This window comes from Centropristis striata, chromosome 17, assembly GCF_030273125.1.
Source record: "Centropristis striata isolate RG_2023a ecotype Rhode Island chromosome 17, C.striata_1.0, whole genome shotgun sequence".
NCBI lineage: Eukaryota > Metazoa > Chordata > Actinopteri > Perciformes > Serranidae > Centropristis > Centropristis striata.
The window spans coordinates 12342519-12368766 of record NC_081533.1 but is presented as its reverse complement, the minus strand read 5'-3'; positions in this window follow the sequence as shown (position 1 = coordinate 12368766).

Below are 26248 nucleotides of genomic sequence, written 5' to 3'. Positions count from 1 at the left end.
TACGACGCTTTAGAGGCACAGATAGAAACATTCTAGAATTTCTATGACAGATTAGTGGCATAGATACAAACATTCTAGAATCTAAGACGCATTAGTGGCACAGATAGAAACATTCTAGAATATCTATGACAGATTAGTGGCATAGATACAAACATTCTAGAATCTACGACACATTAGATGCACAGAAAGAAACATTCTAGAATCTACGACGTATTAGTGGCACAGATAGAAACATTCTAGAATCTACGACGCATTAGTGGCACAGATAGAAACATTCTAGAATTTCTATGACAGATTAGTGGCATAGATACAAACATTCTAGAATCTAAGACGCATTAGTGGCACAGAAAGAAACATTCTAGAATCTAAGGCGTATTAGTGGCACAGATAGAAACATTCTAGAATTTCTATGACAGATTAGTGGCATAGATACAAACATTCTAGAATCTAAGACGCATTAGTGGCACAGATAGAAACAATCTAGAATTTCTATGACAGATTAGTGGCATAGATACAAACATTCTAGAATCTACGACGCATTAGAGGCACAGATAGAAACATTCTAGAATCTCTACGACGCCTAAGAGGCACAGATAGAAACATTCTAGAATCTCTACGATGCATTACTGGCATAGATAGAAACATGCTAGAATCTACGACGCCTAACAGGCACAGATAGAAACATTCTAGAATCTCTACGACACATGAGTGGCATAGATAGAAACATCCTAGAATCTACGACGCTTTAGAGGCACAGATAGAAACATTCTAGAATTTCTATGACAGATTAGTGGCATAGATACAAACATTCTAGAATCTAAGACGCATTAGTGGCACAGATAGAAACATTCTAGAATATCTATGACAGATTAGTGGCATAGATACAAACATTCTAGAATCTAAGACGCATTAGTGGCACAGATAGAAACATTCTAGAATCTACGATGCATTAGAGGCACAGATAGAAACATTCTAGAATCTACGACGCATTAGTGGCACAGATAGAAACATTCTAGAATCTACGACGCATTAGGTGCACAGATAGAAACATTCTAGAATCTACGACGTATTAGTGGCACAGATAGAAACATTCTAGAATCTACGACGCATTAGTGGCACAGATAGAAACATTCTAGAATCTACGACACATTAGATGCACAGATAGAAACATTCTAGAATCTACGACGTATTAGTGGCACAGATAGAAACATTCTAGAATCTACGACGCATTAGTGGCACAGATAGAAACATTCTAGAATTTCTATGACAGATTAGTGGCATAGATACAAACATTCTAGAATCTAAGACGCATTAGTGGTACAGATAGAAACATTCTAGAATCTACGACACATTAGATGCACAGATAGAAACATTATAGAATCTACGACGTATTAGTGGCACAGATAGAAACATTCTAGAATCTACGACGCATTAGTGGCACAGATAGAAACATTCTAGAATTTCTATGACAGATTAGTGGCATAGATACAAACATTCTAGAATCTAAGACGCATTAGTGGCACAGAAAGAAACATTCTAGAATCTAAGACACATTAGTGGCACAGATAGAAACATTCTAGAATTTCTATGACAGATTAGTGGCATAGATACAAACATTCTAGAATCTAAGACGCATTAGTGGCACAGATAGAAACAATCTAGAATTTCTATGACAGATTAGTGGCATAGATACAAACATTCTAGAATCTAAGACGCATTAGTGGCACAGATAGAAACAATCTAGAATTTCTATGACAGATTAGTGGCATAGATACAAACATTCTAGAATCTACGACGCATTAGAGGCACAGATAGAAACATTCTAGAATCGCTACGACGCCTAAGAGGCACAGATAGAAACATTCTAGAATCTACGACGTATTAGTGGCACAGATAGAAACATTCTAGAATCTACGACGCATTAGTGGCACAGATAGAAACATTCTAGAATTTCTATGACAGATTAGTGGCATAGATACAAACATTCTAGAATCTAAGACGCATTAGTGGCACAGAAAGAAACATTCTAGAATCTAAGACGCATTAGTGGCACAGATAGAAACATTCTAGAATTTCTATGACAGATTAGTGGCATAGATACAAACATTCTAGAATCTAAGACGCATTAGTGGCACAGATAGAAACAATCTAGAATTTCTATGACAGATTAGTGGCATAGATACAAACATTCTAGAATCTACGACGCATTAGAGGCACAGATAGAAACATTCTAGAATCTCTACGACGCCTAAGAGGCACAGATAGAAACATTCTAGAATCTCTACGATGCATTACTGGCATAGATAGAAACATGCTAGAATCTACGACGCCTAACAGGCACAGATAGAAACATTCTAGAATCTCTACGACATATGAGTGGCATAGATAGAAACATTCTAGAATCTACGACGCTTTAGAGGCACAGATAGAAACATTCTAGAATTTCTATGACAGATTAGTGGCATAGATACAAACATTCTAGAATCTAAGACGCATTAGTGGCACAGATAGAAACATTCTAGAATATCTATGACAGATTAGTGGCATAGATACAAACATTCTAGAATCTAAGACGCATTAGTGGCACAGATAGAAACATTCTAGAATCTACGATGCATTAGAGGCACAGATAGAAACATTCTAGAATCTACGACGCATTAGTGGCACAGATAGAAACATTCTAGAATCTACGACACATTAGATGCACAGATAGAAACATTATAGAATCTACGACGTATTAGTGGCACAGATAGAAACATTCTAGAATCTACGACGCATTAGTGGCACAGATAGAAACATTCTAGAATTTCTATGACAGATTAGTGGCATAGATACAAACATTCTAGAATCTAAGACGCATTAGTGGCACAGAAAGAAACATTCTAGAATCTAAGACACATTAGTGGCACAGATAGAAACATTCTAGAATTTCTATGACAGATTAGTGGCATAGATACAAACATTCTAGAATCTAAGACGCATTAGTGGCACAGATAGAAACAATCTAGAATTTCTATGACAGATTAGTGGCATAGATACAAACATTCTAGAATCTAAGACGCATTAGTGGCACAGATAGAAACAATCTAGAATTTCTATGACAGATTAGTGGCATAGATACAAACATTCTAGAATCTACGACGCATTAGAGGCACAGATAGAAACATTCTAGAATCGCTACGACGCCTAAGAGGCACAGATAGAAACATTCTAGAATCTCTACGATGCATTACTGGCATAGATAGAAACATGCTAGAATCTACGACGCCTAACAGGCACAGATAGAAACATTCTAGAATCTCTACGACACATGAGTGGCATAGATAGAAACATTCTAGAATCTACGACGCTTTAGAGGCACAGATAGAAACATTCTAGAATTTCTATGACAGATTAGTGGCATAGATACAAACATTCTAGAATCTAAGACGCATTAGTGGCACAGATAGAAACATTCTAGAATTTCTATGACAGATTAGTGGCATAGATACAAACATTCTAGAATCTACGACGCATTAGAGGCACAGATAGAAACATTCTAGAATCTCTACGACGCATTACTGGCATAGATAGAAACATGCTAGAATCTACGACGCCTAAGAGGCACAGATAGAAACATTCTAGAATCTCTACGACGCCTAAGAGGCACAGATAGAAACATTCTAGAATCTCTACGACGCATTAGTGGCAAAGATAGAAACATTCTAGAATCTACGACGCTTTAGAGGCACAGATAGAAACATTCTAGAATCTATGACGCATTAGTGGCACAGATAGAAACATTCTAGAATTTCAATGACAGATTAGTGGCATAGATACAAACATTCTAGAATCTAAGACGCATTAGTGGCACAGATAGAAATATTCTATAATTTCTATGACAGATTAGTGGCAAAGATAAAAACATTCTAGAATCTAAGACACACTAGTGGCACAGATAGAAACATTCTAGAATCTACGACGCATTAGTGGCACAGATAGAAACATTCTAGAATCTACGACACATTAGTGGCACAGATAGAAACATTCTAGAATTTCTATGACAGATTAGTGGCATAGATAGAAACATTCTAGAATCTACGACGCCTTAGAGGCACAGATAGAAACATTCTAGAATCTCTACGACGCATTACTGGCATAGATAGAAAAATTCTAGAATCTAGGATGCCTAAGAGGCACAGATAGAAACATTCTAGAATCTCTACAACACATTAGTGGCATAGATAGAAACATTCTAGAATCTACGACGCTTTAGAGGCACAGATAGAAACATTCTAGAATTTCTATGACAGATTAGTGGCATAGATACAAACATTCTAGAATCTAAGACGCATTAGTGGCACAGATAGAAACATTCTAGAATATCTATGACAGATTAGTGGCATAGATACAAACATTCTAGAATCTAAGACGCATTAGTGGCACAGATAGAAACATTCTAGAATCTACGATGCATTAGAGGCACAGATAGAAACATTCTAGAATCTACGACGCATTAGTGGCACAGATAGAAACATTCTAGAATCTACGACACATTAGATGCACAGATAGAAACATTATAGAATCTACGACGTATTAGTGGCACAGATAGAAACATTCTAGAATCTACGACGCATTAGTGGCACAGATAGAAACATTCTAGAATTTCTATGACAGATTAGTGGCATAGATACAAACATTCTAGAATCTAAGACGCATTAGTGGCACAGAAAGAAACATTCTAGAATCTAAGACACATTAGTGGCACAGATAGAAACATTCTAGAATTTCTATGACAGATTAGTGGCATAGATACAAACATTCTAGAATCTAAGACGCATTAGTGGCACAGATAGAAACAATCTAGAATTTCTATGACAGATTAGTGGCATAGATACAAACATTCTAGAATCTAAGACGCATTAGTGGCACAGATAGAAACAATCTAGAATTTCTATGACAGATTAGTGGCATAGATACAAACATTCTAGAATCTACGACGCATTAGAGGCACAGATAGAAACATTCTAGAATCGCTACGACGCCTAAGAGGCACAGATAGAAACATTCTAGAATCTCTACGATGCATTACTGGCATAGATAGAAACATGCTAGAATCTACGACGCCTAACAGGCACAGATAGAAACATTCTAGAATCTCTACGACACATGAGTGGCATAGATAGAAACATTCTAGAATCTACGACGCTTTAGAGGCACAGATAGAAACATTCTAGAATTTCTATGACAGATTAGTGGCATAGATACAAACATTCTAGAATCTAAGACGCATTAGTGGCACAGATAGAAACATTCTAGAATTTCTATGACAGATTAGTGGCATAGATACAAACATTCTAGAATCTACGACGCATTAGAGGCACAGATAGAAACATTCTAGAATCTCTACGACGCATTACTGGCATAGATAGAAACATGCTAGAATCTACGACGCCTAAGAGGCACAGATAGAAACATTCTAGAATCTCTACGACGCCTAAGAGGCACAGATAGAAACATTCTAGAATCTCTACGACGCATTAGTGGCAAAGATAGAAACATTCTAGAATCTACGACGCTTTAGAGGCACAGATAGAAACATTCTAGAATCTATGACGCATTAGTGGCACAGATAGAAACATTCTAGAATTTCAATGACAGATTAGTGGCATAGATACAAACATTCTAGAATCTAAGACGCATTAGTGGCACAGATAGAAATATTCTATAATTTCTATGACAGATTAGTGGCAAAGATAAAAACATTCTAGAATCTAAGACACACTAGTGGCACAGATAGAAACATTCTAGAATCTACGACGCATTAGTGGCACAGATAGAAACATTCTAGAATCTACGACACATTAGTGGCACAGATAGAAACATTCTAGAATTTCTATGACAGATTAGTGGCATAGATAGAAACATTCTAGAATCTACGACGCCTTAGAGGCACAGATAGAAACATTCTAGAATCTCTACGACGCATTACTGGCATAGATAGAAAAATTCTAGAATCTAGGATGCCTAAGAGGCACAGATAGAAACATTCTAGAATCTCTACAACACATTAGTGGCATAGATAGAAACATTCTAGAATCTACGACACATTAGTGGCACAGATAGAAATATTCTATAATTTCTATGACAGATTAGTGGCATAGATACAAACATTCTAGAATGTAAGATGCATTAGTGGCACAGATAGAAACATTCTAGAATTTCTATGACAGATTAGTGGCATAGATACAAACATTCTAGAATCTAAGACGCATTAGTGGCACAGATAGAAACATTCTAGAATATCTATGACAGATTAGTGGCATAGATACAAACATTCTAGAATCTAAGACGCATTAGTGGCATAGATAGAAACATTCTAGAATCTACGATGCATTAGAGGCACAGATAGAAACATTCTAGAATCTACGACGCATTAGTGGCACAGATAGAAACATTCTAGAATCTACGACACATTAGATGCACAGATAGAAACATTATAGAATCTACGACGTATTAGTGGCACAGATAGAAACATTCTAGAATCTATGACGCATTAGTGGCACAGATAGAAACATTCTAGAATTTCTATGACAGATTAGTGGCATAGATACAAACATTCTAGAATCTAAGACGCATTAGTGGCACAGAAAGAAACATTCTAGAATCTAAGACGCATTAGTGGCACAGATAGAAACATTCTAGAATTTCTATGACAGATTAGTGGCATAGATACAAACATTCTAGAATCTAAGACGCATTAGTGGCACAGATAGAAACAATCTAGAATTTCTATGACAGATTAGTGGCATAGATACAAACATTCTAGAATCTAAGACGCATTAGTGGCACAGATAGAAACAATCTAGAATTTCTATGACAGATTAGTGGCATAGATAGAAACATTCTAGAATCTACGACGCCTTAGAGGCACAGATAGAAACATTCTAGAATCTCTACGACGCATTACTGGCATAGATAGAAACATTCTAGAATCTAGGATGCCTAAGAGGCACAGATAGAAACATTCTAGAATCTCTACAACACATTAGTGGCATAGATAGAAACATTCTAGAATCTACGACACATTAGTGGCACAGATAGAAATATTCTATAATTTCTATGACAGATTAGTGGCATAGATACAAACATTCTAGAATGTAAGATGCATTAGTGGCACAGATAGAAACATTCTAGAATCTACGACGTATTAGTGGCACAGATAGAAACATTCTAGAATCTACGACGCATTAGTGGCACAGATAGAAACATTCTAGAATTTCTATGACAGATTAGTGGCATAGATACAAACATTCTAGAATCTAAGACGCATTAGTGGCACAGAAAGAAACATTCTAGAATCTAAGACGCATTAGTGGCACAGATAGAAACATTCTAGAATTTCTATGACAGATTAGTGGCATAGATACAAACATTCTAGAATCTAAGACGCATTAGTGGCACAGATAGAAACAATCTAGAATTTCTATGACAGATTAGTGGCATAGATACAAACATTCTAGAATCTAAGACGCATTAGTGGCACAGATAGAAACAATCTAGAATTTCTATGACAGATTAGTGGCATAGATACAAACATTCTAGAATCTACGACGCATTAGAGGCACAGATAGAAACATTCTAGAATCGCTACGACGCCTAAGAGGCACAGATAGAAACATTCTAGAATCTACGATGCATTAGAGGCACAGATAGAAACATTCTAGAATCTACGACGCATTAGTGGCACAGATAGAAACATTCTAGAATCTACGACACATTAGATGCACAGATAGAAACATTATAGAATCTACGACGTATTAGTGGCACAGATAGAAACATTCTAGAATCTATGACGCATTAGTGGCACGGATAGAAACATTCTAGAATTTCTATGACAGATTAGTGGCATAGATACAAACATTCTAGAATCTAAGACGCATTAGTGGCACAGAAAGAAACATTCTAGAATCTAAGACGCATTAGTGGCACAGATAGAAACATTCTAGAATTTCTATGACAGATTAGTGGCATAGATACAAACATTCTAGAATCTAAGACGCATTAGTGGCACAGATAGAAACAATCTAGAATTTCTATGACAGATTAGTGGCATAGATACAAACATTCTAGAATCTAAGACGCATTAGTGGCACAGATAGAAACAATCTAGAATTTCTATGACAGATTAGTGGCATAGATAGAAACATTCTAGAATCTACGACGCCTTAGAGGCACAGATAGAAACATTCTAGAATCTCTACGACGCATTACTGGCATAGATAGAAACATTCTAGAATCTAGGATGCCTAAGAGGCACAGATAGAAACATTCTAGAATCTCTACAACACATTAGTGGCATAGATAGAAACATTCTAGAATCTACGACACATTAGTGGCACAGATAGAAATATTCTATAATTTCTATGACAGATTAGTGGCATAGATACAAACATTCTAGAATGTAAGATGCATTAGTGGCACAGATAGAAACATTCTAGAATTTCTATGACAGATTAGTGGCATAGATACAAACATTCTAGAATCTAAGACGCATTAGTGGCACAGATAGAAACATTCTAGAATATCTATGACAGATTAGTGGCATAGATACAAACATTCTAGAATCTAAGACGCATTAGTGGCATAGATAGAAACATTCTAGAATCTACGATGCATTAGAGGCACAGATAGAAACATTCTAGAATCTACGACGCATTAGTGGCACAGATAGAAATATTCTAGAATCTACGACACATTAGATGCACAGATAGAAACATTCTAGAATCTACGACGTATTAGTGGCACAGATAGAAACATTCTAGAATCTACGACGCATTAGTGGCACAGATAGAAACATTCTAGAATTTCTATGACAGATTAGTGGCATAGATACAAACATTCTAGAATCTAAGACGCATTAGTGGCACAGAAAGAAACATTCTAGAATCTAAGACGCATTAGTGGCACAGATAGAAACATTCTAGAATTTCTATGACAGATTAGTGGCATAGATACAAACATTCTAGAATCTAAGACGCATTAGTGGCACAGATAGAAACAATCTAGAATTTCTATGACAGATTAGTGGCATAGATACAAACATTCTAGAATCTAAGACGCATTAGTGGCACAGATAGAAACAATCTAGAATTTCTATGACAGATTAGTGGCATAGATACAAACATTCTAGAATCTACGACGCATTAGAGGCACAGATAGAAACATTCTAGAATCGCTACGACGCCTAAGAGGCACAGATAGAAACATTCTAGAATCTCTACGATGCATTACTGGTATAGATAGAAACATGCTAGAATCTATGACGCCTAACAGGCACAGATAGAAACATTCTAGAATCTCTACGACACATGAGTGGCATAGATAGAAACATTCTAGAATCTACGACGCTTTAGAGGCACAGATAGAAACATTCTAGAATTTCTATGACAGATTAGTGGCATAGATACAAACATTCTAGAATCTAAGACGCATTAGTGGCACAGATAGAAACATTCTAGAATTTCTATGACAGATTAGTGGCATAGATACAAACATTCTAGAATCTACGAGGCATTAGAGGCACAGATAGAAACATTCTAGAATCTCTACGACGCATTACTGGCATAGATAGAAACATGCTAGAATCTACGACGCCTAAGAGGCACAGATAGAAACATTCTAGAATCTCTACGACGCCTAAGAGGCACAGATAGAAACATTCTAGAATCTCTACGACGCATTAGTGGCAAAGATAGAAACATTCTAGAATCTACGACGCTTTAGAGGCACAGATAGAAACATTCTAGAATCTATGACGCATTAGTGGCACAGATAGAAACATTCTAGAATTTCAATGACAGATTAGTGGCATAGATACAAACATTCTAGAATCTAAGACGCATTAGTGGCACAGATAGAAATATTCTATAATTTCTATGACAGATTAGTGGCAAAGATACAAACATTCTAGAATCTAAGACACACTAGTGGCACAGATAGAAACATTCTAGAATCTACGACGCATTAGTGGCACAGATAGAAACATTCTAGAATCTACGACACATTAGTGGCACAGATAGAAACATTCTAGAATTTCTATGACAGATTAGTGGCATAGATAGAAACATTCTAGAATCTACGACGCCTTAGAGGCACAGATAGAAACATTCTAGAATCTCTACGACGCATTACTGGCATAGATAGAAACATTCTAGAATCTAGGATGCCTAAGAGGCACAGATAGAAACATTCTAGAATCTCTACAACACATTAGTGGCATAGATAGAAACATTCTAGAATCTACGACACATTAGTGGCACAGATAGAAATATTCTATAATTTCTATGACAGATTAGTGGCATAGATACAAACATTCTAGAATGTAAGATGCATTAGTGGCACAGATAGAAACATTCTAGAATTTCTATGACAGATTAGTGGCATAGATACAAACATTCTAGAATCTAAGACGCATTAGTGGCACAGATAGAAACATTCTAGAATCTACGATGCATTAGAGGCACAGATAGAAACATTCTAGAATCTACGACGCATTAGTGGCACAGATAGAAACATTCTAGAATCTACGACACATTAGATGCACAGATAGAAACATTATAGAATCTACGACGTATTAGTGGCACAGATAGAAACATTCTAGAATTTCTATGACAGATTAGTGGCATAGATACAAACATTCTAGAATCTAAGAGGCATTAGTGGCACAGAAAGAAACATTCTAGAATCTAAGACGCATTAGTGGCACAGATAGATACATTCTAGAATTTCTATGACAGATTAGTGGCATAGATACAAACATTCTAGAATCTAAGACGCATTAGTGGCACAGATAGAAACAATCTAGAATTTCTATGACAGATTAGTGGCATAGATACAAACATTCTAGAATCTAAGACGCATTAGTGGCACAGATAGAAACAATCTAGAATTTCTATGACAGATTAGTGGCATAGATACAAACATTCTAGAATCTACGACGCATTAGAGGCACAGATAGAAACATTCTAGAATCGCTACGACGCCTAAGAGGCACAGATAGAAACATTCTAGAATCTCTACGATGCATTACTGGCATAGATAGAAACATGCTAGAATCTACGACGCCTAACAGGCACAGATAGAAACATTCTAGAATTTCTATGACAGATTAGTGGCATAGATACAAACATTCTAGAATCTAAGACGCATTAGTGGCACAGATAGAAACATTCTAGAATTTCTATGACAGATTAGTGGCATAGATACAAACATTCTAGAATCTACGACGCATTAGAGGCACAGATAGAAACATTCTAGAATCTCTACGACGCATTACTGGCATAGATAGAAACATGCTAGAATCTACGACGCCTAAGAGGCACAGATAGAAACATTCTAGAATCTCTACGACGCCTAAGAGGCACAGATAGAAACATTCTAGAATCTATGACGCATTAGTGGCACAGATAGAAACATTCTAGAATTTCAATGACAGATTAGTGGCATAGATACAAAAATTCTAGAATCTAAGACGCATTAGTGGCACAGATAGAAATATTCTATAATTTCTATGACAGATTAGTGGCAAAGATACAAACATTCTAGAATCTAAGACACACTAGTGGCACAGATAGAAACATTCTAGAATCTACGACGCATTAGTGGCACAGATAGAAACATTCTAGAATCTACGACACATTAGTGGCACAGATAGAAACATTCTAGAATTTCTATGACAGATCAGTGGCATAGATAGAAACATTCTAGAATCTACGACGCCTTAGAGGCACAGATAGAAACATTCTAGAATCTCTACGACGCATTACTGGCATAGATATAAACATTCTAGAATCTAGGATGCCTAAGAGGCACAGATAGAAACATTCTAGAATCTCTACAACACATTAGTGGCATAGATAGAAACATTCTAGAATCTACGACACATTAGTGGCACAGATAGAAATATTCTATAATTTCTATGACAGATTAGTGGCATAGATACAAACATTCTAGAATGTAAGATGCATTAGTGGCACAGATAGAAACATTCTAGAATTTCTATGACAGATTAGTGGCATAGATACAAACATTCTAGAATCTAAGACGCATTAGTGGCACAGATAGAAGCATTCTAGAATCTACGACGCAATATAGGCACAGATACAAACATTCTAGAATCTACAACGCATTAGTGGCACAGATAGAAACATTCTAGAATTTCTATGAGAGAATAGTGGCATAGATACAAACATTCTAGAATCTAAGACGCATTATTGGCACAGATAGAAGCATTCTAGAATCTACGACGCATTAAAGGCACAGATAGATACATTCTAGAATTTCTACGACAGATTAGTGGAATAGATAGAAACATTCTAGAATCTACGAGGCCTTAGAGGCACAGATAGAAACATTCTAGAATCTCTACAACACATTAGTGGCATAGATAGAAACATTCTAGAATCTACGACGCATTAGTGGCACAGATAGAAACATTCTAGAATCTACGACCCATTAGTGGCACAGATAGAAATATTCTAGAATCTACGACACATTAGTGGCACAGATAGAAACATTCTAGAATTTCTATGACAGATTAGTGGCATAGATAGAAACATTCTAGAATCTACGACGCCTTAGAGGCACAGATAGAAACATTCTAGAATCTCTACGACGCATTACTGGCATAGATAGAAACATTCTAGAATCTAGGATGCCTAAGAGGCACAGATAGAAACATTCTAGAATCTCTACAACACATTAGTGGCATAGATAGAAACATTCTAGAATCTGCAACGCCTTAGAGGCACAGATAGAAACATTCTAGAATCTATGACGCATTAGTGGCACAGATAGAAACATTCTAGAATTTCAATGACAGGTTAGTGGCATAGATACAAACATTCTAGAATCTAAGACACATTAGTGGCACAGATAGAAATATTCTATAATTTCTATGACAGATTAGTGGCATAGATACAAACATTCTAGAATCTAAGATGCATTAGTGGCACAGATAGAAACATTCTAGAATTTCTATGACAGATTAGTGGCATAGATACAAACATTCTAGAATCAAAGACGCGTTAGTGGCACGGATAGAAGCATTCTAGAATCTACGACGCATTAAAGGCACAGATACATACATTCTAGAATTTCTATGACAGATTAGTGGCATAGATAGAAACATTCTAGAATCTACGACGCCTTAGAGGCACAGATAGAAAAATTCTAGAATCTCTACGATGCATTACTGGCATAGATAGAAACATTCTAGAATCTACGACGCCTAAGAGGCACAGATAGAAACATTCTAGAATCTCTACAACACATTAGTGGCATAGATAGAAACATTCTAGAATCTGCAACGCCTTAGAGGCACAGATAGAAACATTCTAGAATCTAAGAGGCATTAGTGGCACAGAAAGAAACATTCTAGAATCTAAGACGCATTAGTGGCACAGATAGAAACATTCTAGAATTTCTATGACAGATTAGTGGCATAGATACAAACATTCTAGAATCTAAGACGCATTAGTGGCACAGAAAGAAACATTCTAGAATCTAAGACGCATTAGTGGCACAGATAGAAACATTCTAGAATTTCTATGACAGATTAGTGGCATAGATACAAACATTCTAGAATCTAAGACGCATTAGTGGCACAGATAGAAACAATCTAGAATTTCTATGACAGATTAGTGGCATAGATACAAACATTCTAGAATCTAAGACGCATTAGTGGCACAGATAGAAACAATCTAGAATTTCTATGACAGATTAGTGGCATAGATACAAACATTCTAGAATCTACGACGCATTAGAGGCACAGATAGAAACATTCTAGAATCGCTACGACGCCTAAGAGGCACAGATAGAAACATTCTAGAATCTACGATGCATTAGAGGCACAGATAGAAACATTCTAGAATCTACGACGCATTAGTGGCACAGATAGAAACATTCTAGAATCTACGACACATTAGATGCACAGATAGAAACATTATAGAATCTACGACGTATTAGTGGCACAGATAGAAACATTCTAGAATCTATGACGCATTAGTGGCACAGATAGAAACATTCTAGAATTTCTATGACAGATTAGTGGCATAGATACAAACATTCTAGAATCTAAGACGCATTAGTGGCACAGAAAGAAACATTCTAGAATCTAAGACGCATTAGTGGCACAGATAGAAACATTCTAGAATTTCTATGACAGATTAGTGGCATAGATACAAACATTCTAGAATCTAAGACGCATTAGTGGCACAGATAGAAACAATCTAGAATTTCTATGACAGATTAGTGGCATAGATACAAACATTCTAGAATCTAAGACGCATTAGTGGCACAGATAGAAACAATCTAGAATTTCTATGACAGATTAGTGGCATAGATAGAAACATTCAAGAATCTACGACGCCTTAGAGGCACAGATAGAAACATTCTAGAATCTCTACGACGCATTACTGGCATAGATAGAAACATTCTAGAATCTAGGATGCCTAAGAGGCACAGATAGAAACATTCTAGAATCTCTACAACACATTAGTGGCATAGATAGAAACATTCTAGAATCTACGACACATTAGTGGCACAGATAGAAATATTCTATAATTTCTATGACAGATTAGTGGCATAGATACAAACATTCTAGAATGTAAGATGCATTAGTGGCACAGATAGAAAAATTCTAGAATTTCTATGACAGATTAGTGGCATAGATACAAACATTCTAGAATCTAAGACGCATTAGTGGCACAGATAGAAACATTCTAGAATATCTATGACAGATTAGTGGCATAGATACAAACATTCTAGAATCTAAGACGCATTAGTGGCATAGATAGAAACATTCTAGAATCTACGATGCATTAGAGGCACAGATAGAAACATTCTAGAATCTACGACGCATTAGTGGCACAGATAGAAATATTCTAGAATCTACGACACATTAGATGCACAGATAGAAACATTCTAGAATCTACGACGTATTAGTGGCACAGATAGAAACATTCTAGAATCTACGACGCATTAGTGGCACAGATAGAAACATTCTAGAATTTCTATGACAGATTAGTGGCATAGATACAAACATTCTAGAATCTAAGACGCATTAGTGGCACAGAAAGAAACATTCTAGAATCTAAGACGCATTAGTGGCACAGATAGAAACATTCTAGAATTTCTATGACAGATTAGTGGCATAGATACAAACATTCTAGAATCTAAGACGCATTAGTGGCACAGATAGAAACAATCTAGAATTTCTATGACAGATTAGTGGCATAGATACAAACATTCTAGAATCTAAGACGCATTAGTGGCACAGATAGAAACAATCTAGAATTTCTATGACAGATTAGTGGCATAGATACAAACATTCTAGAATCTACGACGCATTAGAGGCACAGATAGAAACATTCTAGAATCGCTACGACGCCTAAGAGGCACAGATAGAAACATTCTAGAATCTCTACGATGCATTACTGGTATAGATAGAAACATGCTAGAATCTATGACGCCTAACAGGCACAGATAGAAACATTCTAGAATCTCTACGACACATGAGTGGCATAGATAGAAACATTCTAGAATCTACGACGCTTTAGAGGCACAGATAGAAACATTCTAGAATTTCTATGACAGATTAGTGGCATAGATACAAACATTCTAGAATCTAAGACGCATTAGTGGCACAGATAGAAACATTCTAGAATTTCTATGACAGATTAGTGGCATAGATACAAACATTCTAGAATCTACGAGGCATTAGAGGCACAGATAGAAACATTCTAGAATCTCTACGACGCATTACTGGCATAGATAGAAACATGCTAGAATCTACGACGCCTAAGAGGCACAGATAGAAACATTCTAGAATCTCTACGACGCCTAAGAGGCACAGATAGAAACATTCTAGAATCTCTACGACGCATTAGTGGCAAAGATAGAAACATTCTAGAATCTACGACGCTTTAGAGGCACAGATAGAAACATTCTAGAATCTATGACGCATTAGTGGCACAGATAGAAACATTCTAGAATTTCAATGACAGATTAGTGGCATAGATACAAACATTCTAGAATCTAAGACGCATTAGTGGCACAGATAGAAATATTCTATAATTTCTATGACAGATTAGTGGCAAAGATACAAACATTCTAGAATCTAAGACACACTAGTGGCACAGATAGAAACATTCTAGAATCTACGACGCATTAGTGGCACAGATAGAAACATTCTAGAATTTCTATGACAGATTAGTGGCATAGATAGAAACATTCTAGAATCTACGACGCCTTAGAGGCACAGATAGAAACATTCTAGAATCTCTACGACGCATTACTGGCATAGATAGAAACATTCTAGAATCTAGGATGCCTAAGAGGCACAGATAGAAACATTCTAGAATCTCTACAACACATTAGTGGCATAGATAGAAACATTCTAGAATCTACGACACATTAGTGGCACAGATAGAAATATTCTATAATTTCTATGACAGATTAGTGGCATAGATACAAACATTCTAGAATGTAAGATGCATTAGTGGCACAGATAGAAACATTCTAGAATTTCTATGACAGATTAGTGGCATAGATACAAACATTCTAGAATCTAAGACGCATTAGTGGCACAGATAGAAACATTCTAGAATCTACGATGCATTAGAGGCACAGATAGAAACATTCTAGAATCTACGACGCATTAGTGGCACAGATAGAAACATTCTAGAATCTACGACACATTAGATGCACAGATAGAAACATTATAGAATCTACGACGTATTAGTGGCACAGATAGAAACATTCTAGAATTTCTATGACAGATTAGTGGCATAGATACAAACATTCTAGAATCTAAGAGGCATTAGTGGCACAGAAAGAAACATTCTAGAATCTAAGACGCATTAGTGGCACAGATAGAAACATTCTAGAATTTCTATGACAGATTAGTGGCATAGATACAAACATTCTAGAATCTAAGACGCATTAGTGGCACAGATAGAAACAATCTAGAATTTCTATGACAGATTAGTGGCATAGATACAAACATTCTAGAATCTAAGACGCATTAGTGGCACAGATAGAAACAATCTAGAATTTCTATGACAGATTAGTGGCATAGATACAAACATTCTAGAATCTACGACGCATTAGAGGCACAGATAGAAACATTCTAGAATCGCTACGACGCCTAAGAGGCACAGATAGAAACATTCTAGAATCTCTACGATGCATTACTGGCATAGATAGAAACATGCTAGAATCTACGACGCCTAACAGGCACAGATAGAAACATTCTAGAATTTCTATGACAGATTAGTGGCATAGATACAAACATTCTAGAATCTAAGACGCATTAGTGGCACAGATAGAAACATTCTAGAATTTCTATGACAGATTAGTGGCATAGATACAAACATTCTAGAATCTACGACGCATTAGAGGCACAGATAGAAACATTCTAGAATCTCTACGACGCATTACTGGCATAGATAGAAACATGCTAGAATCTACGACGCCTAAGAGGCACAGATAGAAACATTCTAGAATCTCTACGACGCCTAAGAGGCACAGATAGAAACATTCTAGAATCTATGACGCATTAGTGGCACAGATAGAAACATTCTAGAATTTCAATGACAGATTAGTGGCATAGATACAAAAATTCTAGAATCTAAGACGCATTAGTGGCACAGATAGAAATATTCTATAATTTCTATGACAGATTAGTGGCAAAGATACAAACATTCTAGAATCTAAGACACACTAGTGGCACAGATAGAAACATTCTAGAATCTACGACGCATTAGTGGCACAGATAGAAACATTCTAGAATCTACGACACATTAGTGGCACAGATAGAAACATTCTAGAATTTCTATGACAGATCAGTGGCATAGATAGAAACATTCTAGAATCTACGACGCCTTAGAGGCACAGATAGAAACATTCTAGAATCTCTACGACGCATTACTGGCATAGATATAAACATTCTAGAATCTAGGATGCCTAAGAGGCACAGATAGAAACATTCTAGAATCTCTACAACACATTAGTGGCATAGATAGAAACATTCTAGAATCTACGACACATTAGTGGCACAGATAGAAATATTCTATAATTTCTATGACAGATTAGTGGCATAGATACAAACATTCTAGAATGTAAGATGCATTAGTGGCACAGATAGAAACATTCTAGAATTTCTATGACAGATTAGTGGCATAGATACAAACATTCTAGAATCTAAGACGCATTAGTGGCACAGATAGAAGCATTCTAGAATCTACGACGCAATATAGGCACAGATACAAACATTCTAGAATCTACAACGCATTAGTGGCACAGATAGAAACATTCTAGAATTTCTATGAGAGATTAGTGGCATAGATACAAACATTCTAGAATCTAAGACGCATTATTGGCACAGATAGAAGCATTCTAGAATCTACGACGCATTAAAGGCACAGATAGATACATTCTAGAATTTCTATGACAGATTAGTGGAATAGATAGAAACATTCTAGAATCTACGAGGCCTTAGAGGCACAGATAGAAACATTCTAGAATCTCTACAACACATTAGTGGCATAGATAGAAACATTCTAGAATCTACGACGCATTAGTGGCACAGATAGAAATATTCTATAATTTCTATGACAGATTAGTGGCAAAGATACAAACATTCTAGAATCTAAGACACACTAGTGGCACAGATAGAAACATTCTAGAATCTACGACGCATTAGTGGCACAGATAGAAACATTCTAGAATCTACGACACATTAGTGGCACAGATAGAAACATTCTAGAATTTCTATGACAGATCAGTGGCATAGATAGAAACATTCTAGAATCTACGACGCCTTAGAGGCACAGATAGAAACATTCTAGAATCTCTACGACGCATTACTGGCATAGATATAAACATTCTAGAATCTAGGATGCCTAAGAGGCACAGATAGAAACATTCTAGAATCTCTACAACACATTAGTGGCATAGATAGAAACATTCTAGAATCTACGACACATTAGTGGCACAGATAGAAATATTCTATAATTTCTATGACAGATTAGTGGCATAGATACAAACATTCTAGAATGTAAGATGCATTAGTGGCACAGATAGAAACATTCTAGAATTTCTATGACAGATTAGTGGCATAGATACAAACATTCTAGAATCTAAGACGCATTAGTGGCACAGATAGAAGCATTCTAGAATCTACGACGCAATATAGGCACAGATACAAACATTCTAGAATCTACAACGCATTAGTGGCACAGATAGAAACATTCTAGAATTTCTATGAGAGATTAGTGGCATAGATACAAACATTCTAGAATCTAAGACGCATTATTGGCACAGATAGAAGCATTCTAGAATCTACGACGCATTAAAGGCACAGATAGATACATTCTAGAATTTCTATGACAGATTAGTGGAATAGATAGAAACATTCTAGAATCTACGAGGCCTTAGAGGCACAGATAGAAACATTCTAGAATCTCTACAACACATTAGTGGCATAGATAGAAACATTCTAGAATCTACGACGCATTAGTGGCACAGATAGAAACATTCTAGAATCTACGACCCATTAGTGGCACAGATAGAAATATTCTAGAATCTACGACACATTAGTGGCACAGATAGAAACATTCTAGAATTTCTATGACAGATTAGTGGCATAGATAGAAACATTCTAGAATCTACGACGCCTTAGAGGCACAGATAGAAACATTCTAGAATCTCTACGACGCATTACTGGCATAGATAGAAACATTCTAGAATCTAGGATGCCTAAGAGGCACAGATAGAAACATTCTAGAATCTCTACAACACATTAGTGGCATAGATAGAAACATTCTAGAATCTGCAACGCCTTAGAGGCACAGATAGAAACATTCTAGAATCTATGACGCATTAGTGGCACAGATAGAAACATTCTAGAATTTCAATGACAGGTTAGTGGCATAGATACAAACATTCTAGAATCTAAGACACATTAGTGGCACAGATAGAAATATTCTATAATTTCTATGACAGATTAGTGGCATAGATACAAACATTCTAGAATCTAAGATGCATTAGTGGCACAGATAGAAACATTCTAGAATTTCTATGACAGATTAGTGGCATAGATACAAACATTCTAGAATCAAAGACGCGTTAGTGGCACGGATAGAAGCATTCTAGAATCTACGACGCATTAAAGGCACAGATACATACATTCTAGAATTTCTATGACAGATTAGTGGCATAGATAGAAACATTCTAGAATCTACGACGCCTTAGAGGCACAGATAGAAAAATTCTAGAATCTCTACGATGCATTACTGGCATAGATAGAAACATTCTAGAATCTACGACGCCTAAGAGGCACAGATAGAAACATTCTAGAATCTCTACAACACATTAGTGGCATAGATAGAAACATTCTAGAATCTGCAACGCCTTAGAGGCACAGATAGAAACATTCTAGAATCTATGACGCATTAGTGGCACAGATAGAAACATTCTAGAATTTCAATGACAGGTTAGTGGCATAGATACAAACATTCTAGAATCTAAGACACATTAGTGGCACAGATAGAAACATTCTAGAATCTACGACGCATTAGAGGCACAGATAGAAACATTCTAGAATCTACGATGCATTAGAGGCACAGATAGAAACATTCTAGAATCTACGACGCATTAGTGGCACAGATAGAAACATTCTAGAATCTACGACACATTAGATGCACAGATAGAAACATTCTAGAATCTACGACGTATTAGTGGCACATATAGAAACATTCTAGAATCTACGACGCATTAGTGGCACAGATAGAAACATTCTAGAATTTCTATGACAGATTAGTGGCATAGATACAAACATTCTAGAATCTAAGACGCATTAGTGGCACAGAAAGAAACATTCTAGAATCTAAGACGCATTAGTGGCACAGATAGAAACATTCTAGAATTTCTATGACAGATTAGTGGCATAGATACAAACATTCTAGAATCTAAGACGCATTAGTGGCATAGATACAAACATTCTAGAATCTACGACGCATTAGAGGCACAGATAGAAACATTCTAGAATCTCTACGACGCCTAAGAGGCACAGATAGAAACATTCTACAATCTCTACGATGCATTACTGGCATAGATAGAAACATGCTAGAATCTACGACGCCTAACAGGCACAGATAGAAACATTCTAGAATCTCTACGACACATGAGTGGCATAGATAGAAACATTCTAGAATCTACGACGCATTAGAGGCACAGATAGAAACATTCTAGAATCTCTACGACGCATTACTGGCATAGATAGAAACATGCTAGAATCTACGACGCCTAAGAGGCACATATAGAAACATTCTAGAATCTCTACGACGCCTAAGAGGCAAAGATAGAAACATTCTAGAATCTACGACGCTTTAGAGGCACAGATAGAAACATTCTAGAATCTATGACGCATTAGTGGCACAGATAGAAACATTCTAGAATTTCAATGACAGATTACTGGCATAGATACAAACATTCTAGAATCTAAGACGCAATAGTGGCACAGATAGAAATATTCTATAATTTCTATGACAGATTAGTGGCAAAGATACAAACATTCTAGAATCTAAGACACACTAGTGGCACAGATAGAAACATTCTAGAATCTACAACGCATTAGAGTCACAGATAGAAACATTCTAGAATCTAAGACGGATTAGTGGCACAGATAGAAATATTCTATAATTTCTATGACAGATTAGTGGCATAGATACAAACATTCTAGAATGTAAGATGCATTAGTGGCACAGATAGAAGCATTCTAGAATCTACGATGCAATATAGGCACAGATACAAACATTCTAGAATCTACGACGCCTTAGAGGCACAGATAGAAACATTCTAGAATCTCTACGACGCATTACTGGCATAGATAGAAACATGCTAGAATCTACGACGCCTAAGAGGCACAGATAGAAACATTCTAGAATCGCTACGACGCCTAAGAGGCACAGATAGAAACATTCTAGAATCTCTACGATGCATTACTGGCATAGATAGAAACATGCTAGAATCTACGACGCCTAACAGGCACAGATAGAAACATTCTAGAATCTCTACGACACATGAGTGGCATAGATAGAAACATTCTAGAATCTACGACGCCTAAGAGGCACAGATAGAAACATTCTAGAATCTCTACGACGCCTAAGAGGCACAGATAGAAACATTCTAGAATCTCTACGACGCATTAGTGGCAAAGATAGAAACATTCTAGAATCTACGACGCTTTAGAGGCACAGATAGAAACATTCTAGAATCTATGACGCATTAGTGGCACAGATAGAAACATTCTAGAATTTCAATGACAGATTAGTGGCATAGATACAAACATTCTAGAATCTAAGACGCATTAGTGGCACAGATAGAAATATTCTATAATTTCTATGACAGATTAGTGGTAAAGATACAAACATTCTAGAATCTAAGACACACTAGTGGCACAGATAGAAACATTCTAGAATCTACGACGCATTAGTGGCACAGATAGAAACATTCTAGAATCTACGACACATTAGTGGCACAGATAGAAACATTCTAGAATTTCTATGACAGATTAGTGGCATAGATAGAAACATTCTAGAATCTACGACGCCTTAGAGGCACAGATAGAAACATTCTAGAATCTCTACGACGCATTACTGGCATAGATAGAAACATTCTAGAATCTAGGATGCCTAAGAGGCACAGATAGAAACATTCTAGAATCTCTACAACACATTAGTGGCATAGATAGAAACATTCTAGAATCTACGACACATTAGTGGCACAGATAGAAATATTCTATAATTTCTATGACAGACTAGTGGCATAAATACAAACATTCTAGAATGTAAGATGCATTAGTGGCACAGATAGAAACATTCTAGAATTTCTATGACAGATTAGTGGCATAGATACAAACATTCTAGAATCTAAGACGCATTAGTGGCACAGATAGAAGCATTCTAGAATCTACGACGCAATATAGGCACGGATAGAAACATTCTAGAATTTCTATGACAGATTAGTGGCATAGATACAAACATTCTAGAATCTAAGACGCATTAGTGGCACAGAAAGAAACATTCTAGAATCTAAGACGCATTAGTGGCACAGATAGAAACATTCTAGAATTTCTATGACAGATTAGTGGCATAGATACAAACATTCTAGAATCTAAGACGCATTAGTGGCACAGATAGAAACATTCTAGAATTTCTATGACAGATTAGTGGCATAGATACAAACATTCTAGAATCTAAGACGCTTTAGAGGCACAGATAGAAACATTCTAGAATCTATGACGCATTAGTGGCACAGATAGAAACATTCTAGAATTTCAATGACAGATTAGTGGCATAGATACAAACATTCTAGAATCTAAGACGCATTAGTGGCACAGATAGAAATATTCTATAATTTCTATGACAGATTAGTGGCAAAGATACAAACATTCTAGAATCTAAGACACACTAGTGGCACAGATAGAAACATTCTAGAATCTACGACGCATTAGTGGCACAGATAGAAACATTCTAGAATCGACGACACATTAGTGGCACAGATAGAAACATTCTAGAATTTCTATGACAGATTAGTGGCATAGATAGAAACATTCTAGAATCTACGACGCCTTAGAGGCACAGATAGAAACATTCTAGAATCTCTACGACGCATTACTGGCATAGATAGAAACATTCTAGAATCTAGGATGCCTAAGAGGCACAGATAGAAACATTCTAGAATCTCTACAACACATTAGTGGCATAGATAGAAACATTCTAGAATCTACGACACATTAGTGGCACAGATAGAAATATTCTATAATTTCTATGACAGACTAGTGGCATAGATACAAACATTCTAGAATGTAAGATGCATTAGTGGCACAGATAGAAACATTCTAGAATTTCTATGACAGATTAGTGGCATAGATACAAACATTCTAGAATCTAAGACGCATTAGTGGCACAGATAGAAGCATTCTAGAATCTACGACGCAATATAGGCACAGATAGAAACATTCTAGAATTTCTATGACAGATTAGTGGCATAGATACAAACATTCTAGAATCTAAGACGCATTAGTGGCACAGAAAGAAACATTCTAGAATCTAAGACGCATTAGTGGCACAGATAGAAACATTCTAGAATTTCTATGACAGATTAGTGGCATAGATACAAACATTCTAGAATCTAAGACGCATTAGTGGCACAGATAGAAACATTCTAGAATTTCTATGACAGATTAGTGGCATAGATACAAACATTCTAGAATCTAAGACGCATTAGTGGCATAGATACAAACATTCTAGAATCTACGACGCACTAGAGGCACAGATAGAAACATTCTAGAATCTCTACGACGCCTAAGAGGCACAGATAGAAACATTCTACAATCTCTACGATGCATTACTGGCATAGATAGAAACATGCTAGAATCTACGACGCCTAACAGGCACAGATAGAAACATTCTAGAATCTCTACGACACATGAGTGGCATAGATAGAAACATTCTAGAATCTACGACGCTTTAGAGGCACAGATAGAAACATTCTAGAATTTCTGTGACAGATTAGTGGCATAGATACAAACATTCTAGAATCTAAGACAGATTAGTGGCATAGATACAAACATTCTAGAATCTAAGACGCATTAGTGGCACAGATAGAAACATTCTAGAATTTCTATGACAGATTAGTGGCATAGATAGAAACATTCTAGAATCTACGACGCCTTAGAGGCACAGATAGAAACATTCTAGAATCTCTACAACACATTAGTGGCATAGATAGAAACATTCTAGAATCTACGACGCATTAGTGGCACAGATAGAAACATTCTAGAATCTACGACGCATTAGTGGCACAGATAGAAACATTCTAGAATCTACGACACATTAGTGGCACAGATAGAAACATTCTAGAATTTCTATGACAGATTAGTGGCATAGATAGAAACATTCTAGAATCTACGACGCCTTAGAGGCACAGATAGAAACATTCTAGAATCTCTACGACGCATTACTGGCATAGATAGAAACATTCTAGAATGTACGATGCCTAAGAGACACAGATAGAAACATTCTAGAATCTCTAGAACACATTAGTGGCACAGATAGAAACATTCTAGAATCTACGACGCATTAGTGGCACAGATAGAAACATTCTAGAATCTACGACACATTAGATGCACAGATAGAAACATTCTAGAATCTACGACGTATTAGTGGCACATATAGAAACATTCTAGAATTTACGACGCATTAGTGGCACAGATAGAAACATTCTAGAATTTCTATGACAGATTAGTGGCATAGATACAAACATTCTAGAATCTAAGACGCATTAGTGGCACAGAAAGAAACATTCTAGAATCTAAGACGCATTAGTGGCACAGATAGAAACATTCTAGAATTTCTATGACAGATTAGTGGCATAGATACAAACATTCTAGAATCTAAGACGCATTAGTGGCATAGATACAAACATTCTAGAATCTACGACGCATTAGAGGCACAGATAGAAACATTCTAGAATCTCTACGACGCCTAAGAGGCACAGATAGAAACATTCTACAATCTCTACGATGCATTACTGGCATAGATAGAAACATGCTAGAATCTACGACGCCTAACAGGCACAGATAGAAACATTTTAGAATCTCTACGACACATGAGTGGCATAGATAGAAACATTCTAGAATCTACGACGCTTTAGAGGCACAGATAGAAACATTCTAGAATTTCTATGACAGATTAGTGGCATAGATACAAACATTCTAGAATCTAAGACGCATTAGTGGCACAGATAGAAACATTCTAGAATTTCTATGACAGATTAGTGGCATAGATACAAACATTCTAGAATCTACGACGCATTAGAGGCACAGATAGAAACATTCTAGAATCTCTACGACGCATTACTGGCATAGATAGAAACATGCTAGAATCTACGACGCCTAAGAGGCACATATAGAAACATTCTAGAATCTCTACGACGCCTAAGAGGCAAAGATAGAAACATTCTAGAATCTACGACGCCTAAGAGGCAAAGATAGAAACATTCTAGAATCTATGACGCATTAGTGGCACAGATAGAAACATTCTAGAATTTCAATGACAGATTACTGGCATAGATACAAACATTCTAGAATCTAAGACGCAATAGTGGCACAGATAGAAATATTCTATAATTTCTATGACAG